The 21,983-nt window shown below is 51.8% G+C and overlaps 1 protein-coding gene across 20 annotated transcripts in view; it reads left to right on the top strand.

Moving 5' to 3' along the window:
* LOC131410571 (ral-GDS-related protein-like) overlaps positions 1–21,983 on the top strand; it is a 221,444-nt gene that overhangs the window by 54,040 nt on the left and 145,421 nt on the right. The window lies entirely within an intron of this gene.

Here is a 21,983-nt window from a genome sequence, read left to right as displayed (position 1 = left end):
AATACTAGGTCATCGACAAAAGTCCACATGACTTGTTCAGTTGTTTGTTAGTGGGTCCTTTGTAGGGTGTCTTCCCAGGTATGTTTTCACAGGGTCATCGACAAAAGTCCACATTACTTGTTCTGTTGTGTGCTAATGGGTCCTTTGTAGGCTGTCTTCCTGGGTACGTTTTCCAGTGTGAACTCCAGCTGATGGCCTTGTGACATTGATGTAAATACTGTTGTCTCCACAGATCATGGGGCCAATGATGTGTGGTCCTTTACGAAGTCATATATAACCTAATACTTTTCATTCAATTAGTGTAAGGCATGCTATGGAAAGTAGATTGGGGACAATTAATAAAAGATGATTGATTATGAACATGCTGTTAGGGAGAAAAATTGAACCTCTGGCTATACAGGTTTACGTTTCATTCAATTAATCAGCCAGCCTAACAAACCCCGTTCATAGGCAGGGCTATATACATATATATATTAGATTAAGATTATATCATCTATTAGTTTGAATGTGCTTTTGTAAAGTACGCCTTGTTTCTCTTGCCCTTTCTTACTGGGAGAAATATAGAATAGATAGAAAATGCCTGGATTACTCTGGTCTGAACTCAGATCACATAGGACTTGAATCATTCAACAAATGAGCCATTAATAGTGGCTACACCACTGGGATTTCCTGATCCAACATCGCAGTCATACACCCTATTGTGGATATGGACTCTAGAATAGGATTGTGCTGTTATCCCGAGGGTAACTTGTTCTGTTGATCAATATTTTGGATCAATAAGTGATGAAATATTTTGACTAGTTGGTCTAATCACTCAGAGGTTATTTTCTTCTCTGAGGTCACCCTAACCAAAATTGTTAGTCCATTTAAGATTTGTTATCCCTTGATTTGGCTTACTTTTTTTTTTTTTGAATTAATTGAAGCTCCACAGGGTCTTCTTGTCTTATTTTGTCATTCCCGCCTCTTCAGGGAAAGGTCAATTTCACTGATTAAAAGTAAGAGAGAGTAAAACCCTCGAGTGGCCGTTCATACAAGTCCTCATTTAGACAACAAATGATGATGCTGCCTTTGCAGGGTCCAGTCACTGCGGCCTTTACACCGTGTCACTGGGCAAGCAGTGCCTGTAACACCAGAAATGCCAGAGGAGATGCTTTTGGTAAACAGGTGGGGGCTGTGTTTGCAGAGTTTACTTTTTTAAATCTTTCCTTGAATGCCTACCTGTGTTGGGTTAACAATTAATGTAATAAATAATTATTGGGTTGAATTTATTTTATTGTTAACTTTTGGTGATTATCTGTTCTAAGATTATGCAAGGAGAAATAATTCTTGTTGCTTATAGTAACAGTACTACTTCTATGAATTAATAGATTAATGCAGTATTAGATTAGGAGTTAGTTTCTGTGATTGAAATTAAGATAAGTGTATTGTTGAACCCGAAGGCTTTCTTAACTGGTGGCTGAATTTAGGCCAACTAGGGTATTGTTTGTACTCCCTCTCTAAGGAAGGTTGTATCCTGTATCTAAAAGGCTGTACCTCTTTAGGGCTGGGTCTGGAGGAGGCAGGAGGCTGGACAAGTGTGGAGCTGGCTCTGACCCAGAGGGATGAGCAAGAGACACAGGGCACCTGCTGCCACACACAGCCGCAGCAGACATCACCCATCAGTCATGACATGCTGGGCTGCAGAGCCCAGAGAGCCCCCCAGTTCTCAACAAGGTGCACTCGGAAGCCACTCCCGGGCAGAGCAGGGGACTGTGATGAACACATTTGCCATCCCCGCTCCCATAAGACGTGCTCCAGGCCTCCTCTCCCCACTTACTCCGCCAGCTCCTCACTGTCCTCGGGACTCAGGCTTTCAAGGCCCGCCAGCAGGCTGCTCCAGCACTTCTCCTTCCTTACCACCGCCTCCCCTCTCTGCTCCCACTCTAGTTCCAGGGCAAGTTACCTGTGGCTCCTGAGTGCTGCTCCTTGGCCTGGAAGGAGCCCCATCCTTCACCCTTCCACCCTGTGCACTCCTACTTACCCTTCAAGACTCGACTCCAGTGATGCCTCCTCGGGAAGCCCTCCCTGACGCTCCATCTCCCCAGGCCTGCTCTGGACCACCACTCTGCCTCCTGCCCACATCCATCACTGCCGGGAACCTTGCTGGGCCCTCTTGTCTGGTCTTCAAGTCCAAGCCCCTCAGGAGGGGAGGAAATGCTTGGGCTCAGGGCAATGGAGCAGATTCCTGGACTGTGGTGACACTGCCCACCCCAGGAGAGGTCATTCTTTGGGGCACTTCCAACTTGGACCCAATGCAGCTCAGGGGGAGCCAGGACACAGGGAGGCTGGCTCTGGACCCAGCAGGTCACAGGGTCAGCCTAGGGAAAAGGCACAGGGGCCACACAGAGGGGCTCAGGACAGAACTCCAAGTCAACAATACCCTTGCTAAGGGCAGCAGGGGCCAAAGGCAGCTGCACAGGGCGCACGAGGGTCTGGCGAGCTTTTCATCTGCTCAGAGAGTCCCAGGGCTGGATAGAAGGAACTCAGGAGGCCCATCTGAGGTGGAGGTCACCTCAGGGGCATGTAAGCAGAAGCTGAGGGTCCCACAGCAAGTGGAATCTGAAGAGGTGACTCTCAAAGTCCTAGTGGCTCTAACGTCTCCGAGTTGGAAGTCAGTCCCCTCAGTCACAGCCTCTAGCTGCCCCCTCACAGGGCTGTGCCTCTCAAACACCGCTCCCAAGGCGAGTGGAGGCTGAGGGTGAAGACAACCTCCTACCCGTGAGAAGTGCTATGATCACGGCCTCCCGCAAGGGGCAAAGGATGATGAGCAAGGGACAGAGGGACTGACCCACACGACTTCCACTCGGATGCTGAACATGCTTGTGATTCACGGGGCCAATCAGTATCTGTCTTCATCCTCCACTCCTCTCTCCCCAAAAGGACATGTCAGTGTTTACTATGACATCCACAGACACATCAAGGGCATCTGGGAAGAATCAGGTGTACATCTGGAGAGAAGGGAACTGTGAAAACCAGTAATATCTGCATCCATGTGTGCAGATACCGACATCTACATACAGCTGTCACATTCCTCCAGCAGCCCTGGAATACTCCGCAATCATGTTGGCAGGTTTTTGGCACAAGGTAGCCAAACCAACTGGTGGTGTCCCCGAATGCCACCACTGCTGGGGCCTACCTTGAGGTTGGGGGGAGGCAGGGTGCCATGCCCTGTCTCACAAAAGTCTGGCTGGTGTCCAGGTGGGTCTCATAGCCTTTGATGATCATGCACTCCATGGCTATGTTTTCCTGGATGATCTCTGTCTCGTTTACTTCATTGTGCATTATCCTGTGGGGACAGAAAATAAGTCAGAGACAGGCTGCCCCCAACTCTCAGGAAGAAGGGAATGCCGGGCCTCTGGCCAGACCTAGGAAGAAGGCCTGGCACCCCAGATGCTCAGGTGGAGACTGTGGTCACGGAGGGGGAGAGAGAATGCATATTGAATACCTGCTGTGCTGGGCACTCTATGGGCATGAGCTCACATCATCCTTCTGACAGCCCAAGGAGACAGGTGTTCTTATTTCAGAGAGAAGGAAATGGAGATTAATAGCTAGAAAGCAGGTCTGATCTGAAAGTCTGAACCACGTGGAAAAGAGACGGCAAAACTGAGAGGAGGACGGGAGTACAGGAAACAACATTTCTTCATTACTCTGTGCCCCACACCACTACTGGTCTTGTCTCCATCCATCGAACTCCACCCACCCATCCTGCCTCAGGGCCTTTGCACTTACTCTTTCCACCCCTCCTCCAATGCACTTTATACAGTTGCTTCCTTAATGTTCTGCCCTGGAATGGCTTAGTTTTTGAGCACCTGGCAATCGCACTGGCTCATGGAAAGACTGACTCCCGTAGGCTCCAGCACTTCTGGGGGGAAGCAGAACACACCTTTCCCCTTAGTCTGAGAATAAGGACAACTCTCCTATTTGTCCTGTTCTGACTGCCGCAACACTCCTCCTCCAGCAGGTGGCGCCATTTAACTGCTTTTTAAAAATGGCATTGGTGGGAAAAGAGGCCTGTGAGTTGCCAACTTTGCTAAGAGCCTTGGTGGGTTTTCAGGAATCTTAGGATGTTAGTAATTTTGTGGGGAGGAGCGTCTGGAAAAAGTACCCCACCTACTCCAAGAAAAGCACAAAACCTCTTATTTGTCTGCTGATGCCTCAAATTCTGCAAGCACGACCAGATCACCAAGAGGGCTGGTTAATGTGTGTGGCAGTAGACACCGTCCAATTTAACCCTCCGAGCAATGAGAGATGACACTGGTTGAGCTGGATCCGTGATTAATGAACTCAGCGTGATGAGCAATTACTGGTCCCTTCTGACTCTCAGTTTGCTCACCTGTAGAAGGTCAGAGTGAGGATGGAAGAGAACGCTGATGGTGCTCAGGGCAAGCTACCCCAGGAAGCACCACTCTGGTATGTGGATTATTTCGAGCTGAAGACAATAAGGACTCAGGAAGAATATTTGAGTTTCCCCTCCCAAACTGCCTAAAGAATTTAAAACAAAAGATCTGTTTCAGGAAGGAGTTATTATCATGACTGCTATAAAGATAATGTAGGATAGAGGTTACAATAGAAAAGGCACCAACAAGCCCATCTTATCGGAAGTTCTGTCTCTCTGGCCACATTCTCTGGATGGCCTTGTGAGGAGTTGCCAGACAATCATTTACAAGGGAAGTCTCCATTTGTAAAGGTATCTCCCTCTCTGTATTGGGAAGAGGGGGGATGACCTCATTTCTAGAAACTTATCAATGTGGAAGGTGAGGCCTTAAAACTGCATAATAAACCTTACTCTTGTTTACAGTGCTTTAGTGATAATCTCCTGTAACTGACACCCCCACCCCCAACATCCTCCTTTGTCATTGGCTGAACATGGTATTTAAGACGAGAATTTCTGCTATTGTGGAGAAACGCAGTGTCCCTGCTTTCTCCCATGTATACATGTTATTAAACTTGGTATTATTTTCTCCTGCTAACCTGTCTTGTTAATTATTTGGTCAGCCTTAAGAACCCTAAGGAAAAGGGCAGAGGGAGATTCTCTCTTCCCCCGACAACGCATTTCACGTGCTGACCTCAGGCCCAGCCTACACGGCAGGTGCTTGAATAAAGGGCAGTGATCACTGTTGCTATTATCACTGGTTTCAAAGTTGTTATTATAAAACTATTATCATCCGTTGTTTTCTGGTTATCAGATTGGGGCATGGAGATGGGGTTTCTTCCTTAGGAGCCTCAGTCCGTCCCTCCCAGCAATGCTCTCAGCAACCCAGGCCCTAGCCCTCTTCTAGGGAGGCACCTTTCAAAGATATGCTAGTTCCCTGGAGATGGACTCATATTTGGAGGTGAGCAAAAGTAAGCAGAACCATTTCTTTTGAAGAGGGTGGGGATTTTGCTGAGGAGGGCCGTATTTGCTTCAAACAAGGGGGCGATCCCAGAGTAGCAACACTAATTTGACTGTTAGACAAGTGCCAGCTGCAGCTGCTCAGGATTCCTGCCAGCACCGGCTGGGTTTTGTGCTGAGAGCCACACTGTCCACGCAGCTGGGGAGGAGTTCCCAGGGCCGCAGGCTCCCGGGGGAACTGGAACTGATGACCTGGGTTACATTGAGCCTAAGAGATGAGGTTCAGGAGAAAAAGCAGGACAAAGGCCAGAGGTAGGAGAGAGTCAGCCCCAGGGGAGGAGTGTTTCTGAGCACAGCCAGGGAGGGTTTGTTATCTGATGGCTTCCTGCCGGGCTGGGAGCTTTCCTCAGTCCCCGGAGGGAGAGAGGAGGATGAAAGGGCTGCTGTCAGGCTGATAGGAAAACCCTCTTCTGTGCCAGTAGGGCTGTGTTCAGGCCAGGTACAGGTGATCAGGTGGGACAAAGGACGAGTAGGCTGTGGGAAAGGGGATCAGGATCTTAGAATAAATGCCTTGGCACCCATGTGCCTTCCTCACCCCTGCCCGCACCAGGACAGGGCATCCCGCAGGGATGAGGAGCCTCGCTGGTGTCCCAAGTCTTCTCCTTGGGGAAGTGTGCAGGATTTGGCTACTTGCGGCACGAGAGCACTGGGGTCTCCACCCCACAATGGTTTCTGTTAGTCTACAATCACGCTCTGATTACATCTGCTCCCTGAATGAACCTCCACTCCGGGGCCTGTGCCCTGCCCTGGTCCAGCCTGGTCCTCCCTCTGCCCAGCTGGGATCCGTGGCCCTACTGGCTGCCTCTTGCTGGATTCGGGAAGCCATTTAGGGCACTGAGTGGTTGGCAGAGCTGGGGACAGCACCTCACACGCTGCAGACCGACCCTCCTTTGCAGCTTCTGGCAGCCCATCACTGAGTACAAGGCTGCTCATCATATCTTGGTCTCCATAAGGTGCAGAGCCCAGGGCCTAGCTCCTGGTGCACATCTCGTTCCTGCCTAAACTCACTCCCCTGGTGATCTCACCAGTCTTGTGACTATAATCCCATCTCCGAGCTGATGGCTCCCGAATGGCTCACTCTCTTACACTCCAGACTCAAATGCCCTGCTCTCTTCTTGTCCTCTCCACAATGTTATCCATCTCAAGTTCAACATGCCCCCAGTTAAGCTCCAATGAAACAAGAAAGATTCCCCCTCCACACATGCCCCTCCTGCACCTTTCTCTATCCCCGTTAGCAGCAACTCTAACCTTCTGCTTTCTCAGCCAAAAACTCTGGAATCGCCCTTGACTCCCATCTTGTCTCTCCCCACATCTAATGCATCAAAAACTCCTGTTGGTTCCATCTTCAAAACACACCCTGAATCTGAACCTCCTCCTCACCTCCACTGCCACCACCTGCTGCAGGCCACCGTCAACTGCTGCCTGGGCTGTTGTAGGCGCCTCCTCCCTGGTCCCCCTGCTTCTGCCCTGGCAGAGGAAGGTTCCCCCTGGGCTTTGGAGACTGAAAGAGGGGCAGCGGTGGTGCCTTGACCAGAGGGCTGGGGCCTCTGACACTGGACAAGTCATCGGCTTGTCCACTTGTGACACTGCCTGCTGTTGACTGCAGTCTTGGGCTCATGAAGGCCTACCACCCAGGCTCCCCTCTGGGGCTCCTATACCACAAGTTGTGAGACACTGACACTGGAGAACAGAGGAAGTTGGCAGAGTGCCTGTGAGTCCCTGGGCCGATCCCCATCCTGGCAGATGGGCCCACGTGAGTGCCCAGGGCCCTTCCTCAAACCACAACTGTGCCAGGGACAGCACACCACCCACACCATCCCACCAACTGCCCCCTGGGCTTCAGCTGTGAACTCAGATTGTTCCGGGGACCCTGCTTCCAGGTGGGGCAGGCTGGGGTTCCCCCAAACACCACCTCCTGGGATCCTAACCTGAATATGAGATTTACCATCTGGGGCTCAGCAAACTCCCGCTGGGGAGCATCCTCAGCCCTGGCCTGTCCACTGGCGGTGGCACCCGGGAGGCGAGCTCACCCAGACAACCCCCCCAGTTTAGCCCTGGCGTCGTCCAGGCTGTTGGCTGGATGTGCATGTGAAAAGTGGGCCAGGAGCTCGTGCAGTGTCAGAATGTGCCTGGGAATCTGCAGGAGGGAGAGGCAGGGGGAGAGGGACTGTGATGAAGCAAGTCAGAGAAAGCAGCAATGTTGAGAGGGAGAGAGAAAGCAGATGAAGGATGGTTCTCTGAACTCCCAGCACTCCCATGAGCAGGGCTGAGGATGGACACCCACAGCACTTCTGATCTCAGACTCTAATGTGGAGACTTTTCCAGGGTCTTGTCTAGGGCAAGAGCCCAGAGCTTGAGGCTCTAAGCCAGCAAGAGGAAGGGCCTGGAGGTGGGCTCAGGACCAGGAGCTCCCCCTCGCCTTCCCACACTGCCTGCTCTGTGGAGCTGGACAGGCCTGCGGTCCACTAGGTCAGGGGCTGGCTCTAACCCCATTCTCCAGGCAGCCCAGAGCTGGGGCCTGTTAGGGCTTGGGCTCTCCCGGCCATGGCCCCCTGGTGCCCCCAGGTGTGGCTTCCTCCCAGATGTGGCCCTCACTGTCATGGCCCCCAGTGGGCTCCCCATGCATTTGCCCTCAAGGACAGGGCTAAATGCCAGCTGGAACATGGGGTCAGTAAGGAAGGTCTCCAAAACTCTCTCCTTGCAGTCAGTTTGGCCTCATAGTGCTTCAGCAGCTTGTCAGTCAATGTTCTGCTTGCAGGTGGCCAGGGTCTGCAGGCTGTACTGCTGGCTGGATACTAGCTCCTGATAGAAATTGAACACGGGCAGCAGGATGGCCAACATGTCTGCTCGGTGAGATGCCCCACAAACCCTCGGTCACCCAGCCCCACCCACGGAGGTCAAGGCCAGGCTCAGACCTCCCACCCAGAGACACCCTTGTCTTTGGGGATGACTCTGGCACCACTGCCCTATCCAGGGCCAGATAGGTGGCCCCAGGCATTGGGACCACATCAGAGTCACAGATCTTTATAGAGATGGGGCTCTGTCTACTCTGACACCTGTGTATTGGAAGGTCGGAGAGGGCTGTTGTGGGTGCTGTGGTGTGCCCCACTGCCTGAAGGGTCTGAAGGGCCACCCAGCTCCGGAGTTTTGGGGGTTCAGCTGAGGCCTCTGTGGTAACTGAATTGCAGCTCCACATCCCCCTCAGCCCTGGCTCCCCCAAGAGGCCTCCCAGAGTGCCCCACCAGTGACAGAAGTGACCCATCCGTGGTCATAAGGTGAATCAGTAGCTGGCCTGGAACCAGCTCTCTTGAGTCCCCCATTCCAGGGCTTCTCCGCACATGACATGCCCTCCCGGGTCATGTCCCCTCAGCTCTCTGTCCCTTTATGTGTGTGTCCCTGTCCTTCCATGCCTCCCCAGGTTCAGCAAGGTGGGTCTGTTGCTGGCCCGCTCTGTCCCAACCTCCTGGATACACAATACCCTGCCTTCCAGCCCCTGAAAGCCCAGCCAATCTCCCCAAACCTGCCCTTCAATACTTGATTGGCAGGGATGAACCCACTGAAACCTCTGCTTATAAACTCCATTAAAAAAGAAAAACGTGCTTCCTTTGCAATAAACTCTTAAGTGGGAGCTCTTACACTACCCAAGGGATAGCACCTTCAATGACGCAACTACAGGAAGTGCAGACCTTTTCCTTCTAGGTAGTCTTCTCATTGTGACCTTGGGGAAAAGCGGGGCTCTCTGACTTAGGAAAGTGAACAATAAAAGGGTCACCCTCAGTGTGGGAGAGGCGCGATGCAGGGGTCCTGCTGTGCAGCCCTCGGGGCCATCAGGACGGTGCAGCCAGCTCGGAGAGCAGTGACGCAGGGTGGACGGAGTGGGAGCCTTGACCGTGCTTCTACCTTTTCTTTGTCATTCTACTTTTGGAAACCTGTCCCAAGGAGACGCTGTCTCATACGAACATTTCAGATGCAGAGATGAGTGTTTCTAGTAGTTGCGACAACTGTAAGAGCCAATGATGGGAGATGGCTGCATGGATGAGGGCATGCTCACAGGTACTGGAGCATCATACAGCCATCAAAAAGCATGTGCTAATCTTAAGTAAAAAAAAAACACATCAATATTCAAATTCAATATTCATATGTGTGACATTATGTAAATCAAATGGGGGGGAATCCCAAGATCTATGTACAGAAAAAAGTTTGAGGAAAACACATCAATGTGTTTACAGTGGTTATCTTTGAGAAGGAGAACTATGGTTGATATAGCTTTTAACATTTTCTGCTTTTCTAGATAGTCAAATTTTCTCAAATGTGTTCATATATATTATTTTTAAAAGAGAAAATAGATAAGAAACTAAAAATATCTCTTCTTCCTAGAAAAACAGCTTTTGCCAACTTGTCTTTCCTCTTCTGCTCCCTCTGAGGGATTATGTGAGTTTTTAAGGGGCTACTGTTACAGTCGGGGAGGATGGAAGTGCCGCCAGCCTGGAGGAGTGGGCCTTGGAGAGGGACTTCTCAGGTGGTGGCTGGGGACCTCTGCCAGGGCTGGCTGCTCACCCAGGCCCCAGTGGGCCAGCTGGAGATGCAGGTCTTCGGGCCTTGGTAAAGATGTGGTGCAAACACACGATGGCCTCACTGACAGAGGAAGCACAGTATAAGCTCCGGCCATGGAGTTCCTGCCCCTCAAAAGGCCTCTGCCCTCAAGTCCCAGCAGAGCTGAGGGGCCCAGGGAGAGGGCAGGGGCTGCCACCGTCCGTGGGACTCTAGCAGCAAACACCTTTCTCAAGTGACAACTTATGTGAAAACCTCATCAGCGGGATAGACTATGTAACTTGTGGGGCCCAGTGCAGAGCAAATATGCAGGATCCCTTCTTTAAAAAATGACAAAACTTCAAGATGGTGACAGCAGAGCTCTACACCAAACACAGGCTTTTCTAAACATGGGTCACACTCCCCAGAAGCCGGCAGAGGATGGGAGCTGCTCTAGCTGCCAGCCTTCCTGGCACCCTCAGTGCCCACCTGCTGGGGTGACCCTAAAGTATCTTAGAGGAACTCAGGGCTCTAGAGAATTCAGAGGAAATGCCACTGATGGTGTGAAAAGAGCTAAGGCTTGAGACCCACTCAGAGCAGGCTCAAATCCGCCTTATGCTGCTTCTCAGCTGTGTGACCTCCAGCAAGATGCCTAACATATCTTAACTTCAGGTCTTTCCTGGAAAATCTGAAGGTGAAATGAGGTCACCCCTGCAAGTAATGGGACAATTTGAGGGCCTGATGCAGAGAAGGTGCTCAGTAAATGCTAGCTCTCCACAACCCCATTTTGAGGGAAAACAGAAAAGCAAAAACACCCAGATTCTCCCATGCAAGTGCCCTGTCACCACCTAAAGAGCACTGGGGAACGTGCCTTCTCACTAGCAGCTTAGCACCAGGCTGGGTAATGGCCCTCTGAGCGCCCCTGGCAGCCACATTTGCTGTGGATCCCCTCCCAGCATCCTCCTCCCCACCCATGCTCCCCAGCCAGCCAGCTCCAGAACACAGCCTGAGTCTCCTCTCCAGGGTGAGCTGTAAGGATGCCAGAGAGACTTCTGCTACTTCCTGCAGCCCCCTCCCCTCCCAACTGTTCCTCCTCTGCCTCTGCTCATAACCCCCATCTCCTACCACCCTGGAGAACTGGGAACTTCCCCAGTGTGTCTGGGGTTTGAGCTGAACGACATAGGGGATGCCATAGGGACTCTGTCGTACACCCCATTTGTGGACAGGAAAACAGGCCCAGAGAGAAAGTGTGAACCCCCCCGGGAGTCAGGGCAGCCCCAGCCTAGGAGCCTGTCCTCATCTCCCTGCCGTGGTCTCTGTCTTTCTCTGCCACATCAGATGTCCCTCCCTGGTCCCATTGTCCACGTGTGCTCTCTGCTCCCTCCTCTGTGATGACCCAGCACTTTGGCTGTTGGAGGCCCCTGGTGTTGTCCTCCTTGGGGATGTGTCACAGGGGGCTGTCCCCTCTCCCAGCAGTGTGTTGCCTGAGGGCAAACCCCCACCCTGGGGTCTCACTCCCTCAGTACAACAAGAGCAGGAGTGGAAGGTGCTCAATGGGTGGAGACATCCCTGAGCTGTGTGGCAGACGTCCAAAGATAGTAGCTTAGGAAATCACAAACACGCCACAGAGCCAGCTCTGCTCCCTTTTCAGGGCACGTGGCTTTGTCCCCTCAAGGCCACTTGCTGAACCGCAGGATGAATGGGCTCTGACAATTGAGCGAATGGAGCACTTTGAAAGCAAAATGGGACAGTTACCCGCTCTCCACTTCTGGGTTACTAAAACTGCCCTGGCCTGTGCTTGAAGAGTGGCTGAAAATATCTAATGGAGAAATATGTATTGCTGATGCAGGCTTTTCTATTTTTTCGATTCTCTGAGACCCTTGACACATGAAAAAATGGCTGTTCTTGGATCTGAACTCTAAAGAGCTAAGGGACTCACACACAGGCTCGTGGAGAGCTCAGAGACACGTGAATGCCCAGTCAGCACCCTTACTGTCCTGATGTCATCACCCTCATGCCAGTCTGCTGTCTTTGCCAGTTCTGGTATCTGCACGTGGTATCCTTTTCTCTTTAGGCTGGAGGGATGTGTGTGTGTGTGTGTGTGTGTAAGACTAGTCTGTATGTAAAACTGATGGCGCTCTTCTCAGATACGTCTACAAGACATCTCCTCCCCAGGGACAAGAGCAAAAACCAGATGCCGTCAGGTCAGGCACTCTGCTCCCTGCATAGGCAACACTGGCAGTCTGGGAATCTGATTTAAGGATTGGGCCAGGTTGGCAAAGCTCTGGAAAGCTGTGAGCCTGGGGACCCTGCAGAAGCCTTGGACCATGGCCCAACCCTGCTACAAACCAGTGTCAGGATGGCGGCAGGAGCCCCAGTCCCACTGAGATCGCAGAGGCCTCCTTTCCCTTATCCTGCAGGTCCCTTCTGGGGATGCATTTGCTTTGGATCTGGGTTTGCTTGGCTGACATCAGGGCCTGCTCAGCTGACCCTTGTCAACGATGTCCATGGAGAGTTTGGAATTTGGCTTACACCCCAACTCGCCAGCTAGAGTCCAGCTCTGTCTGCCCAACTGGGTCAATGCCTGGTGTCTCAGCTGAGCCCTGCCCACTTTCCACCCCACAGTCTGACCTTCTTGGCCCATCAGAGGCAAACCCTCATTTGTCACACTCCTTAGCAGCACTGCTCATCGGCTCCTGCCACACCCCAGTCCCCTCTCTGGAGACAGTGTCTTTAATCCAGAATGCATTTAGTCAGTGCAGTCATTGGTGGAGGAATTAGTCCTGGGTTTTCTCTCTTTTGTTAGCAAAGTTTTGCTAAAGATCTCTGTACTTCTTGCTTTTCCAACATCTGCCACATAACTCAGTTCTCTCTCCTTCATTCTCCATTCCCTCTGGCCTCTTCCAAGCCTAAGAGATGCCCATCTCTGTCTCCCTTTGTGCCAATCCTGTCAGCATGTCCTGATGGAGTCTCTGTGGTGGGCACCATGCTGGGCATGGGTGAGACACAGCCAGAGGTGGATAAGTCAGATGCCTTCCCTGGAGGAGCTTCCAGCCTAAGAAGAGGGTCAGATACCCACAGAGGTAACTTATACTCCAACAAGGTGCACACCTCCTGCAGTGGGAGGGTCTCACCATGGAAGCCACAAGCGCTACCCAGAGGTTTTGCAGGACAAATAGGAGCCCAACTGCGCTGGCCCCGTGGTGTAGCAGTTAAGTGCACAAGCTCCGCTGCTGGTGGGCCGGGTTCGGATCCCGGGCCTGCACCGATGCACCTCATGTCAGGCCATGTTGTGGTGTCATCCCATATAAAAGTGGAGGAACATGGGCACAGATGTTAACCCAGGGCCAGTCTTCCTCAGCAAAAAGAGGAGGATTGGCATGGATTTTAGCTCAGGGCTTATCTTCCTCACAAAGAAAAAAAGGAGCCCAGCAATTGTGTTATAGAATGGAAGGAATTGGAGCAGAGGGGATGGTGTGAACAAAGATGCAGAGTACGACAGGGTGTTGAGTGCAGTACAGCACGGTTGGGGATGGCAGGAGGAACGTGGGAAACAGGACTCAACAGAGTGGGCCCTGCAGAGGGGCTGACTGGGGAGGGGTCAAGGCGGCCCTCTCCATGTCAAAGTTGGTTTGCAAACCTGATTCCATGGCTACAGTTTTACCTTAAACCCTGAACTAAAGATCTCTGCAGTTTCTTGCAGAGTCCGGCTTGCAGGATTCTGAGTGCTACCAAGTCAGGAAAATATCACCACCATCTCTAAACTCCTACCCTGCCCTTTAGAGCTGCCTGAGCCATCCCAACTTACTTCCAATCATAAATGGGAGAAAAATAGCTATTAAAACAATGAAATGGTGCCAAACTGAAGATTCTAGAGAAGGGGAGGATTCTTCTCAGAGGAGGATGTTCCCTTTGTTTTAGATGGTCCTTGGAGCTTTTTGGTTACAAAAGATAAGGCCCAAGAGGGCTGTTTAGATGGAAAAGAAGAGACTAAACAGAGCTGGATAGTTTTGCTTAATAAATTTTGTGCAGACTTTTGTTTGGGTATGCTCTCCCGTTACCTCTAGGGAGACATGGCTGTGGGTGGGGGCTCCAGGGATGGAGAGTATACATGGAGTAGAGACAGGGCCAATGTCCTTGATGTGTGACCTGTCCACAGCCCGCTTAGAATGGCCTAATGCCTGGTTTCAGGCTCTGTTGTTGTTGCCTTGAAATTCTTAAGAGCCTTGCATTTTCATTTTGCACTGGACCCAGCAAAGTATTTAGCTGGTCCTGAAGAAAGTGTATACAAGGGTATATTGGTAAAGGATTAATGACCAGCTCTCTGAAAAATAAACTCTGACTGGTAGCACTGGCTGATTTCCATGGTGTAAACATTCCAACCTTGGCCCATTTTATGCTACCAAAGGGCGAATAACAAGCTTGAAAGAGTCTTGAAAATTTCACAACAAACTTGCAAATTGGTATAAGCCAGCTCCAACACATCACTGGACGGGGGCGAGGGTCTTGGCAGATAAAAAGATTATGAACACCCCCACCACCAACAAAACGGTGTTGGAAGCATGTGGAGAGAGGCCAGTGTGAGGAGAGGAGGTCAGCAAGAAATCCGTGCAGCAGGAAAGGCTGAGTGACAGAAGGGCAAGGATGTCTTCTATTCACCTTTAAGCCATTTTCTGTTTCAGTACTGCAAACCCCTTCTACTGTATCTAACCCTTTCAGAAAGTCTGGTCTATACTTGGCTGGTGTCAGGGGCTTGGGGACTGAAAGAGGAGCCAGTTGGGTGTCATTAGGTCTTTCCTGGATACTCTGGTTGTCCTCCTGGGACAGGGCAGGACTGTACTTCCCAAGCCCCTGAAGTTGAGTGTGTTCAAGTGACTCACTTTGTCCAATGAAATGTGAGCAGTGCTGTCAGGCACCATTTGCCACATTGCTTCTCCTGCCATGGGACTGGTGAATTTCCCGATTGTGGGAGACCCATCAGCCTGTGACCCTGACTCTGAGTGAGAATGTTGTGGAGCGGAACCCACAATGGACACACAGTGTGAGAGAAAAAGCAATCTTTGTTGTTTTAAGCCACTGAGACTTGGGAGCTGTTTGTAATTGCAGCAGAATCTAGCTCCACCTGATGGACACAAGGAGTGCCCATACGGGGGTAAGGAGCAGTTAAGACTGAGTGAGGGCAGCCACTGTGGGAAGTGATACAAGAAGACAAGAGAGCAGAATTGGAAGCCAGACGTGGCCATGAAAATGGAAGACCCTGAAAATCCTCAGGAATAAGTGGGATGGGGCTTGAGGAGTTTTTCTGGCTATCAGGTGGACCATGAGAGCTTGAGGCCATCCAGGTGACACAGTGGTTCCCGAACATGCACCTTTTATCTGGCCCGTCTCCCCAGCAAGGAAGGAATAAGTTGTGGGGCAGGCACAGGCCAAGGATCTGCAGCCAGGAGACCCAAGGTTAGGCCTGGATTCTAGCACTGGAAGTGACCTTGGAGTAACCTTGGATAAGTCCTCCCTCTTCTGTGGACCTCTGAGTTCTCAGATCCCTCCCAGCTCTGACTTTCTAAGACACTCTATCTTTGTCACGGGCGTCACTCATCACTTACTTGGCTTCTCAGTGCCTCCTGCCTACCTGATGGCCTACTTCCTGGGAAATGGGCTCTGTTTCACCCTCCTAAAGCCCCTCCAGAGCACACAAGTGCCCTCTGCCCTGCAGGATGTGGATGTGTGTGTGTGAGTGAGAGTGAGTGAGAGTGAGAGAGAGTGAGAGACAGTGAGAGAGAGAGACTACAGCCAGAAGGCTTTACCAAGCTGATCTTTCAGTCTTCTTAAAGAAATCCTTTGCCCTGGAGAGTAATGCACTCAGTTGAAAACGTTGCTCCAAATTCCCACCAAACAGGCCTCTGCTGTCACACTGACAAACACACACACACACACACACACACACACACACTTTCACTCAAAACTGACCAGTTTTGTGCTCCCCAGCACCAGAGAGGGCCCTGCCTTTTGCACCCACCCCTTCTCTGGCCTACCAACCCCTGAAACCTTTCAAGGCCATATGCGACATGAACCCACACCTTCTTTGGCCATAAAATGACTCATTTTCTAGCTGGGTTCACACTACAAACTCTATTATGGCACCAATCACACTCTACCTCAATCAGACCTTAAGGGTAGAATCTTCCATCTCTTTACTGCCTGCCACAAAGCCTGATGCCCATTCATTCATCAAGCCCTTACAGAGTACCTACTATGTGTGAGGCAGAAGGGACAGAGTGATAAAGGACACCCCTGCTTTCAAGGAGGTCTCACCAGGCCGGGTTGGGGACAGACACCCAAGGACCTGGTTCTGACTTGGCATGCTGAGGGTGGGAAAGCCGTGGGAGCAGGGGGCAAGGAGAACATTCTGGGATGAGAGTCCCCAGGAGGAGGCATTCGAGCTTGGTAGGATCCCACCAGGCAGGGAAGCGTGGGGGTGGCAGGGGCACTCCAAACAGAAGCCCCAGCATGTGCAAAGGCCAAGATGTGCACAGCTCATGACCAGGGAGCACTGGCTGGATCCCCAAGTGATGGGGGAAGAGGAGCCTGGGGAAGAGGATGAGGCAGTGGTCAGCTGATCTTAGGCAGTTAGTGAATGAGTGAGTGAGTGAATGAATGACACCCGACACCCTCGATCATGAAGCCACTAACCTGGTGCTGGTCCCTAGACCTATTCCCTGGTCCCTAACAACGACTCAGCTTGGTTTCAGGGATATGTGTAGGGCTAGGATAGATCTCAGAATGAACTAGATGGTTTAGACTCGGGACAAGCCCCCATCCCAGGAGCGACATGGGAAGAGGCTATGAGTAGAGTGGCAAGACTAGCAAGTAGACAAGGAGACGTGGGTTCTAGTCCTGGCTGTGCCACCTCCCAGCTGTGTGAGCTTGGGCAGGTGACTTGAGTTCTCTTAGCCCCCTTCCTCGTTCAATCCTATGATTATAGCTATGGGGACTGACTAAGGAAGCATGTCTGACAGTGCCTGGTGCAGGGTAGAGGAGGTGTGTGGAATCTGAAACTTTTGTTCAACCTCAAGTTCCGAGCTGACATGACCATCAGTTCAGAGCTTGGCAGCAGCACGATAAGGTGGAATTGGCAACTTCAGGTCTTTGAACATTCCAGGCAGAGCTGGCTTCAAAGTCATGTGATGGGGTCCTACGCTCAGAGGGCCCCGTGCTTGGGGCTTCAAGTTCCGCAGTTGTAACCTTGTAGTTCTTAACCATTTCTTTTTTATTTGTTTTCATGAGTAACATCTGATGGAACAATGGAGCACACCCCAGGGGCTTGGAGCCTCAGCCCCCATGTGTTCCTGCCTCCTGCTGCCTCACTGGGATGGTCTCTCAGCTGCTTGCTCCACACACGTTGGCACCCCAGAACCCATGACCTCCTCTACCCTCTCTCTGGGAGAAAATGGGTCTAGTCAGCAAGGAAAACTCACATCCCTCCGTGAGTCACCCTCAACCCTCTTCAGGAGCCTCGGTGTAGGTGCAGTAAGAGTGGGTGCAGTGCAATCCCGAAGGTGTCTCAGGGCAGGGTGAGGGACAATGCCTGGGCACTAGGTGGGTGACTCAGCAGGGACATCTTGCCCACCCCTCATCTAGGTACCAAGTGTATCATGGCACAGAGGTTAGAGGAGGTTGGAGGTTGAAATTGGGGGATCGCCTGTCTGCCATGGGTGGGTTGGTGGGCTGTGAGAAGGGGAGGTCGACTTCCCCGACTCCACCCAAGGCCTTGCATTTTTCCCTTGCCTCAGGCCCTACAAATCATGCATCCGACCCTCGTTAGAATCTGTTTCCATTTTCCCATCCTCAGCTCAGAGTCCACGGTCCTCGTGTGACGTGGCCAAATGGCTCTGAGCATCTGGTGCGCACTGGTGAGATGAGGGGGGAGAGGCAATCAGATCATTCGGCGCTGGGGTAGACAGCTGGTGAGGGGCGTCTAAGGGACAGAGAGCCAGCGCCTCCCAAGCTTTAATGTAAATGGCAATCGACTGGGCTGTTGTGAAAGTGCAGATTCTGATTCCGGAGGTCTGGGCAGGGCCTGAGATTCTGCATTTCTAACATGCTCTTGCTTCATGGACCACATTTTGAGTAGTGAAGTTCTAGAAGGCTTAACTTAGCAACAGCATGGCCTCCAGACCGATGAGCCTGGAGCCAGTGAGCCCCTGTAGGAGCTCTTATGACAGGCAGAGAGAACGACTGCTTGGAACTGAGCCAGCAGCCCACACTATGATGACTTACCAGGGACTCTGTGTCCCCGAACTCTTCAGCTTATAATGTGGGGATGCTTACTCAATGTGGTCATCAGCGGAGTAAATAAAAACTCGCCCATAAATAACCTCACTCAATCCTCACAACCTTGTCAGGCAAGTATAAAAAGGCTGTTTTATAGATGAAGGAATGGACGCATAGAGGATGGGGGGGGCGCACTCCAAGTTGCAATTGTCAAGTGGCAGATCTGAACTCAGATCTGACTAAGGCCCTTCCGACTCTGCCAGCATCACTAAATTTACTTTTGGAGACTGGCTTAGTTGTGGCTGGAAGCTGGTCCCCGCTGCCGGTCATGTGCCCCCCCGATCCTGCTGAAGCCTGGAGTGTGAGGTGTTGGGCCTGTGCCCTGGGCACCCCGGCCACCCTGCTCTGCGCCCCTAGCCAGCAGTCACCTCTGCCTTCAGCCACTCGATATTGATCTCCCCATTCTCGATCTGCTGCCGTAGCTGCTTGGCCACCGTCTTCTCTTCTCCACGATCTGCAGCAGATGCAAGTACTTCTGCATCAGTGCTTCGTGCTCCCTGGCCAGGGTCTGGGAGCTGTGGACAGACAGACGTGGTAAGACACTGCCTTCTTGTCCCCCAGAGATCCAAGCAGAAATGGGGCTCCCACACTGACTGCAATTAGAAGATCCTGACTCCCAGACATGGTGCACAGGGCCTTGACCTGGCTGCTGTGCTGTTACCGACTGCTCTGGCCCCTTCTCCAACTCCTGTCTCACACTCTGACCTCTGGTTCCTCTAAGTGATCCTGTTCTCTCCCCTCCCCCTCCAATCCAGCCCCCCCCGGGCCTTTGTACAGTCTCGCTCTCTTGTTAGGGGTAATGCATCCGGTGACTTTAACTTAGAGTCAATGCTCAAATGGAACAATAAAGCCTGGATGACAGCACATCTGTTTAGTACATCGTTCACTGAATATTTTGAACTCATTGTTGAGACCTACCTCCCAGAGAAAGAGATTCCTTTCAAAATATGACTGCTCACTGGTAAGTGCTATGGTTGCCATGGAGAGACTGATGCTGGTGTGTGTCCCCCTTCACACACACACAGAAGTTAGCGAAAGTCTTATGACTCACATAATAGACGTCTCTGCGGAGAGCAGGGCCAAAATCACAAGCAGCTCTGAAATGGCTTGAGGGAGCAAGGAAAGAAGCCAGGCCTGGGTTTTTATCGTGGTTGGAGGTTTTAAAGAAAAAATATTCAATGACACTTGTAAAAAATGGTAAGGCATATTTTATTCAGAACCACTGCAATATGTAGAGACCACTGTGATGGGATTCACAGCTGGGGAGAAATGAGATTGGGCTCGACTTTGAATGCAGCATGGGCAAGTGAGCATTCACGGCCAGGCAGCATTGTGGGGGTCAGGAGATGGAAAATTACTAAGAGAAAAAACAAGTGTTGGGGTTTCTAGCTAACCTGACCTAACAAGATTATTACCGAAGCCAGGCCAGAGTTATCAGACACCACCTGAGGGATGGTGGGGGACGTGGAGGAGCCCAAGCAGATCTCGAGGGTGATCAGATCTACGGGTGTGGGTTCTGCTTAAACTGATTTAGCAAGGTTCTTACTAAAACTGGATTTTACAAGGAAGTGCACACACAAACCTAGGAAATGGTTCAGGATCCTGACTAAAGTTTGGTCAAAGCAAGAAATCTTTGCCAGGGTTTAGACCAGGGCGAGAGTTCTGCACACATACAGGGGCTTGTGTGGTTGGATCCGAAGCCAATGCCAGAGAAGGGAGACTCTGGACTTGCTCTTCAGCTTGTCCAGGTGTGGACATGAGGGGAAGAGGGAGAGGAGAGGCGTAAGTTGTCAGCACACATCAAAAAGTGCGGAGTCTGACTGCTCATTACAAGGACAAACATGCAAAGAAAAGCATGCATTCGCAATGGCTTGTTTTTATATAAAGAAACACTAACAGAAGCTCAAGAACGATCAGAACTGTGCACTGGGGGTGGCTGGAGTAAGTGCTGCCATCTTGCTGTCCTGTAGGCCACGGGGACCAGTTCCACATCCCATAGAGTGTTGCCCAGAGCTCTACCCTCGTGGTGGTCCCACTCAGGGGTGGTGAGGAGGGGGACGGAGCCTGGGGGTGCAACAGCCTGAGGCCTGAGATGGTGTTCGCTGTGCGGCCACGATCTGCTCCCATTGGCCAGGCAACAAGGAGAAACCACCGTCTCCTTCCACAGGTAACTGGCCGCCACTGCCCAGTCAGTCCCCCATGAGGTCCAGCCCGAGGTGGGCAGCACTTTGTGCTCGGGGCCTGTCCAGCAGGTGAGTCAGCGCTGGGTGCTGTGTAGCTGTGGTCTGCGCCACCGTCTCTGCTCGGGGCACCTCGGGCCACCATGGCCACCCCACAGCCACCAGCACCCACCTTATGGCCTCCACCACCCTCTCACCCCCACCCTGCAGCCACCCTGCTCTCCACTGATTTGGGCTAGGGCTAACAATGTCAAGTAACAGGATAGTCTGGAAACGCTCTTCCTTAGGTCACTATCTTCTTGGATTTGCTGTGACTTTTCTGCTCTTTTGATGGCAGGGAACCTGCCTTGATCTCTGCAATCAGGAATGTGGCTGAGCAAATGCAGCTTGTACCTGCTGGATGGATACACCTCCCAGATGCTCTGTTGCTAGAAGGTTCCTGGCAGTGCAGGGAAAGGTGGCTCTGCAGGTGGAGGTGAGTGCTGGAGAGGTGTCTGACAGCATCCTGGGCAGAGCAGGTCAAGGCCCACTCCTCATGGGAAGGCTGACCCTGTGGACTTGGACTCAGACAGCATCCTGGGAGGAGCAGGGTTCAGCCCACTCCTCAAGGGGAGACTTACGCTTGGGACTCTGCATCTGACAGCATCCTGGGTGGAGCAGGGCGAGGCCCACTCCTCACGGGGAGGCTGACCCTGCAGACTGGGCATCTGACAGCATCCTGGGGGAGCAGGGCACGGTCCACTCCTCATAGGGAGGCTGACCATGTGGACTTGGATTCTGCATCTGACAGCATCCTGGGTGGAGGAGGGCACGGCCCACTCCTCACCGGGAGGCTTACCTCGGGGACTCGGTGAAGGGGCTCCTCTCTACACATCGTCCTTGGGCTCCTACAGCAGGGTGAGGGGTTTGCTTTCCCCCTGGCCTGGCTCCCTTCATGAGGGCTTCTGGAATTCAGCTAGTTCAATGAGTCCTTTCCTGCGGACTCCACACTGGAGGTCCCAGAACAGTGCGCTGAAGACATTCTACTTTGAAAACCTCCCGGCAGATCATTTTGTTTCATGTTGCAGGTTGTTATTGAATTTTGAAAGACCTGAATGCCACTTGTTGTCTGTAGTCTTATTGAAGGTTTACAGTGGTTTGTTCTAATTCGGAAGTTGTTACAATCTATCCAAAGAACTAGTAACATGAGCTTGTTTCAGAGGTCAGCCACCCTGCTTTCTTGACGGTTTCCTTCAGAGCCTGTGTCCCAAAAGTTTTGTTACTGTTTTGAGAATGACGCAAAGCCCTGCAGAGAAGGTGGCTCTTGGCATGTGTCATGGTCTAATGTGGTCTGGGGGCAAATGAAATAGGAGTCCTTTGGTAACTAGTCACAAAGCATTGAGAAAGGTTAGAAAGTCATGTTGCTTGGAAATCCCTGAGGACCTAGTATCCACCTGGTCTGGTCCACAGTGGTCTCAGGGGGGTTAGATGACCTCAAGTGGAACAGAAAGCCCTCGGGACAGACCCCCCCA

The sequence above is a fragment of the Diceros bicornis genome, chromosome 10 (genome assembly GCF_020826845.1).
Source record: "Diceros bicornis minor isolate mBicDic1 chromosome 10, mDicBic1.mat.cur, whole genome shotgun sequence".
NCBI classification, from domain to species: domain Eukaryota; kingdom Metazoa; phylum Chordata; class Mammalia; order Perissodactyla; family Rhinocerotidae; genus Diceros; species Diceros bicornis.
This window is presented reverse-complemented; position numbering and strand designations above follow the sequence as displayed.